The 6,185-nt window shown below is 32.9% G+C and overlaps 1 protein-coding gene across 1 annotated transcript in view; it reads left to right on the top strand.

Moving 5' to 3' along the window:
* Positions 1-315: 315 nt before the first annotated feature.
* LOC137654281 (pancreatic triacylglycerol lipase-like) overlaps positions 316-6,185 on the top strand; it is an 86,511-nt gene continuing 80,641 nt past the window's right edge. The window contains exon 1 of the mRNA XM_068387909.1: positions 316-639. The gene's annotated coding sequence lies outside the window, so the exon portion shown is untranslated. The remainder of the gene's footprint in view (positions 640-6,185) is intronic.

Consider the following 6,185-nt stretch of genomic DNA (forward strand, 5'->3'; position numbering starts at 1 on the left):
TTCAGGATCAAGTTTCTTTTCCACGTTTAAGCAGATTTTCTCTTGTAAATAAAAAGCTTCATTATGCCCATTGATTATGAAGAATTTGGTATATATTAATAACATATGATTAACATAATAAGATAGGGTGAATTCCCATAAATTTGTGGCCTAGGTAAGGAAGACACGTCCTCCTCCGGGCAACAGAAGACCGGCAAACATGGTCTAAGCCCCTCCCCGTCCCCAACCGACACCATTATCAGTCCTTTATTCTACTACAGTTGGTGGACCGTTTGCTTTCCCTTTCAACGAAAACTTAGCCCAGAGATGGCACCACTAGCACAGCACTGCCGTTTCTTCCTCAGTTGCCTTTCGAGCTAACGGGATAGTGGCCTCGATCTGACGTTGAAGATTCACATAGTGACTTAGAAAGCGCTGATAACAGCATTGGATTTGTTCAGACACAACTATTGTTGTCATGATTTGGTTCTAACTCGGTAGCGTTTAATTTTGCTTGGAATTATAGTGTATTGTGTTAACACCGATTAGAAGAAGTGAGATGTTACTCAACTTTCTATAAATTGTATGGCTGACTGTATACTAGTTGCTGAGCATTTTATAGATTTAATTAACTACTTCTCTCACCGTATAACAAAGTCCGTGAGTATCCTGACTTTCACTGCTTTGCATAATGTTTGACATGAAGGTTTCGTGTCTTATATTTGATTTTCATCATGGCATTCGTGTACTGTAAATGTTTGACTAGTTACCATCAGAGCATAACAAATCTGCTCTCTTACTAATAGAGCAAAACGATTTAATTGTTTTAGCAATTGCAATTCAAGTAAACTTTTACAACATGATTTCCATCGCTTACTTCCGCAAAGGATGTACACCTATATGATGGATACATACTTCTCAAATGCTGGATTTAAAAGAAAGCTTTCCAAAAGAACTGTGCAACAATAACCACAAATCTAATAGAATTGTATCAGGTTAGGGTGATACTGTAACTTTTTAACGACAACTTACGTAACAAATCCACAAACGTAAGTAACACTTGACCTATTTCACCCATACTTCCGGTTGACAGAGTCTTATGTATGCCTTTTTCATGGAACTTTACCGTATTAGAAAATATTGCTTTTCTAATCTGCATAATAACGTACCACTTAGCACAGGAACTCTTCACCTTATAATATAATAAAACACCGAGTACAAGGAAATATTTCCTAAGATTTAATAAATCCAGTTTCTACCTGAATGCTGGTGATGAAGTAGGAGGTTTTTGTTCAATAAATTTATCGAAGGATAACGCATTGATATCTTGCATATCATTTCCAAGATCTACTATGATATCACAAGGACATATACAATGCTTTAGTTTTACTAAAAGCTTTTACTAACAATAATTTTGTTTGTTAAAGAAAAATTAAACGCTGCTACCCGAAGGTTTTCTTGCAACATTCGTATTGTATTACCCGTTTATATTAACGGCAACATTCGTTAATTAAAATGTGTCCAAGAGAAAAAATGTAGGAATTTGAAAAAAAAATATACAATTAAAAAAAAAAATCTAATTAGAAAACTTCTTTTAGAAGTAGTGCTTTCTCGGCAAAACCAGCCACATCAGAATCTTGTCTGTTATGAGCTTACTATCTACTGCAGTCTTCAAAGCATTGGTTTTCTGAATGTGGTTACAAATTTCACGTCATTGACCAGGTCAGTCCTCGCAAGAACTTTATGCTATTTTTCTGTTTTCCAAGTGGTTCTTTTGCTCCATAGGGTTGCCTATAAAAGTTTTGTATTTCGATATATTTTTTTTTGTCATATTAAAGAATGAAATTTTCAATATAAACCTGACATGAAAAATGGTAGCTGATACGATCTAGAAATAAGTGTTGCTAGTGGAGCGTATCATTTATAAATAGAATGATCAACGTGAATTAAAATAAGATAATTGAAAGAGAATTAGAGTCGGTCTCTGTTTGTTTCGGCTATACTGATGTGTACCAGAATTAATAATAGGTGGGAAACCACGCTTATCTTCCCGAGAGCTAGTCACTTCCCGGAGGTGAAGAGAGTGAAAGCGTCTGGTCAACTGACGAAAGTTGTAGAGTTTTACGTTTTTTTAATTGTATCCTGGATGATAAAACGGAGTAATGAGATGGTAAATTGTCGGGCATTCAACAATGGTAATGATAAAAGATGAATATTGGAATATACTAGATTAGCTAATGGTTTAAAGGTTATTCTTTTTAATGGATTAGTGTGGAAAGAGGAGAATCTGTGTTTTTTTTTTTCTAATCAAAATAGCAAAGGGTGTAAAATGACGAATGTAAAATGAAAATGAAAACTATATGAATGCATTAACAAGTGACCTTATAATCAAGGTTTGTTTTGCGGTGACATGAACAAATATAAGCTCTGTATATCACTACTTTTTGTTAAATCACAAATCGAATTACTATGAATGAAACAATATTATTGTGGTGCTAGGATTAAAAGAACCTTACGTTCAGGAGTTATATTTCATAAGAGACTGAATTATAATTCACAAAAATTTGGATTACACTCATCCCACACAAATGCCCTCTATCTGAGGCTAAATGTTAAAATTTGTACCATATATCTGTTTTTATCCAATCTTACATGTGCCAAAAAAATAAGATAAGTTTGAAAATATGCAAAAAAGAAGAAAACAGAACATAGATTAAAGCAATTTTATAGTTAAGTGTTAATATTAAAAATAGGAAAAAGGTAAATTAATTCTGATTATACAGTTCGCGTTGGTATGAGGTAGAAATATATTACATGCATATCCGCTTTACATTATAGAATTAATACAACTAAAATGTACACGTAGCGCTACACAGAAACATAGGCATACGGAAAGTGAAATGTGGTGGCGATTGTTTGTGATGCGAACTTGTGGTGGAGTACTTATTCGGTCCCTCTGCTTTCCCCAACTTTCTCTAGTCTTATGCTTGGCAGAATAAATAATTACTTTCCTGGTGTAAAATTGGTTTTGTTTTGTCGGCTTCAAGAGAGAGAGAGAGAGAGAGAGAGAGAGAGAGAGAGAGAGAGAGAGAGAGAGAGAGAGAGAGAGAGAGAGAGAGAGAGAGAGAGAGAGAGAATATCTCTTTTATTGTATATTCAAAATTTTATCTGTGTTTTTTTTTTTTTTCAGAACAATACTCTTGACTGTCCTTTGCCAATTTAGATTTTCAGATTTATTAAATGAAATAATGCAAAGTGAATACTTTTAGCCTAAATCATCAAGTAATATAGGGCTTTCACATCTCCATTATTTTCGCTAAAAAGGTGATTTAGTTAAGACCGATTTACATCTATCTGGTTTGGCAGCCAGTTACGCAAGGAAGGCAGTTTTTACTAAACATTCTTCCTGCTAACTCCGGCCTTGATCAACGACTCTGTTTTATAACCATAACGATGTTATTAATCGTTTACACCCAGTTGCATTGCATGTTGATAAGGTGATGTTGGACGTTCGGATGCGAGATGTCATGCGGAGAGAAATGCCACTTTCTTTCATGCAATGTTTGTCTGAATAAATTCTCAAGTAAAATGTTATTCTGGCAAAATACTGATACAAATTAATCACAGTACTCTCATTTTCAGTAATTAAAGTCGCTTAGTTTAAAGAGAGAAAGTACATTATTGATAAAACATAAAATCATATTAAAAGACCATTATATAACATTGATTTTCATAGCACTGATGTTCATGCGACCTGGCAGTCAAGAAATAAAACCAGTTTTCTTACTCTATCTTATGATTTGTAACACTGCAGAGCAAATGTACTGTATATTAAGTAGAATAACAAGCTATGCACTCTACCAAGAATGTCTACAGTGAGTGCAAGATAATCCTATGCTTCTTTATTTTCTGTGACAAGCAACGGATCAGTGGTGCAATCAAGTTACAGGCAGCAAGCTTAGTAGTTTTACATTAAAATTCAGACAGACTAGACTGTCAATCACAACTGGTAAAAACTGGTTGAAGACCTGTATACAACAAAGTAATACAACCACAGATCACGATCTTTAAATGTCTAGTTTTCTAGAAGAAAGAAAAAAAAATATTACACAATTTTCCCTCAATCAATACCTTAAATCTTAAGAGACCGATAATCAGATTTATCAAAGCCTGGATCCCATAGAGACGTTATTTCTTTTTTCCATTAAGATAACATGAGAGCAAATATAGCTAAGATATTTATATAATCTCTGTAATCTTAGCGTAATTTTCCTGGTGAATCTAGGATGGTGATATGAGAAGAAACGTTTTGAGAAATTGGAAATTCAACATAAGCGGGGATATTAATGCATTTAGTATGCATGTAACATTGGCGTGCGATCTGGTTATAACTAGAGAAATAACTTCCCTTGTACTTACAATTAAATGTACTGTATACTTTGGTTTCGTAATGTCCTATATAAGCGCTATTACGTAATCTATTAAATATTGGACACAGTCACTTTTTTATAATTCTTCTAAAATTGTTCAGTATATGCATATCAAATTAATAAAATGGAAATAAGACAACTGCGGAACATAACCTTATGATAGATGCAGCTGTTATCTTTAATTATTTCCAGTTTTAACTCTTCAAAAATTTTAAGTTAAATTTTCAGTCTATCCATAATTCTTTATAAGGTACTTTTTATTTGATTAAATATTGAATTTTTTTTTTTTTTTTTTTTTTTACAAATCTCTCATTAACAAAAGTAGACAAATCTTTATTGACCCATTACTGTTTTTTTTTTTATTAGATATTGCGACCTCACCTATTTTCCTTGGGCAAAATAATAATAATAATAAAAAAAAACTGGAAATTTATGGATAAAACATCTATCTATTTGTGAAAAATCCCAAGTAACATCAGCAATGGGTGGCTAGAAGAGATCTGGGGCGTTACAGCAATGGTTGAGTTTCGAAAAACTGAAACATTCTGTAACTGCTTGCATGATCAAAGCCTGTTGAATTTAACAACAGCAACAAAGAGCTCTGTTGCAAGCACTACACCGACACATATTTGAAGTCATTCACCTCTATCAGGAAGTTCTATGTTTTCAACACCTTACTATCCTATCACAGGGTAAATTAAGTTTATTCTAGACTTTTGAGTTTTTGTTGATAGACTTGATTTTAGACCTGACAGATATAGTTACTTTGCAAGAAGATATTAATTTTTCAATCTTTGAATGTACAATATAAGTTTTAATGAAGCTTAAAAGAAATCGTGTGTGATGTCACTTATTTTTATATGATAATTGATGACAACTTTACATTACTCTGGAATTAAATGATTTAGAAGGGAGGGAGCATTCTGATTTCCTTTGTTTCTGATAAGTCTGATAGGATCATGATTATGGAAGGCGTTGCCACAGAAATTTTATTTTCTCAATAGTAGATTTCATTCACATTCTGGAAAAAATATATACCTTCTAGTTATTTCATTACTCATTATCAAATGCAAATATTCCCAAAAATATTCATTCTCTTTTAGATACCACTAATTAATATCAGTCCCTTATAGAGGTAATATTAAAAGCGTATTTTGCCATAGTATTATGAAAATAGATTTCGGTTTGAAAATTCTGCAGGTACACATAAGATATTACGCTAGTCAACCCATCAATAGAGTTGTGAATCCTAAAATATATTCAGTACCTGGATAAATAACTACATATAATTGTGTCTCGATTATCCCATATTTAGACTATGAAGGTAGCAACCCCCTCCTGGAATATTTGATAAGAAAAAAAAAAAAACATAAAATATGAACTACTACGAGTTGATGAAAACCCTAAAAATGTAAATAATGCGTGCGTTTGTGACGCTAACTCACATTCTGTAAAATTATTGTATAATATAAAATGTAGGAAAAGCAGTTAGATCGACAATATTGATGTCGATAGCATGTTGAAAATAGAATATTGCAGCACCTTAGCTTATGTTTAGTCAGGCTTAACTTTACTCCGATTCTGTGACTGGTTTCTTCTGCAAGTTATGAAAGGCAACATTATATCACGTTTCCCCATACAGATTTGACAGTGACAACGAGTATTTCTTGCTTTTCCGAATGTCAACTGCTGAAGTCATTAACAACTATTATGAAAATACTAATTTTTATAGATTCGATGAGCACCATATGAACTCGAACATACCTATGTTATTGC

The sequence above is a fragment of the Palaemon carinicauda genome, chromosome 15, assembly GCF_036898095.1.
Source record: "Palaemon carinicauda isolate YSFRI2023 chromosome 15, ASM3689809v2, whole genome shotgun sequence".
Lineage (NCBI taxonomy): Eukaryota > Metazoa > Arthropoda > Malacostraca > Decapoda > Palaemonidae > Palaemon > Palaemon carinicauda.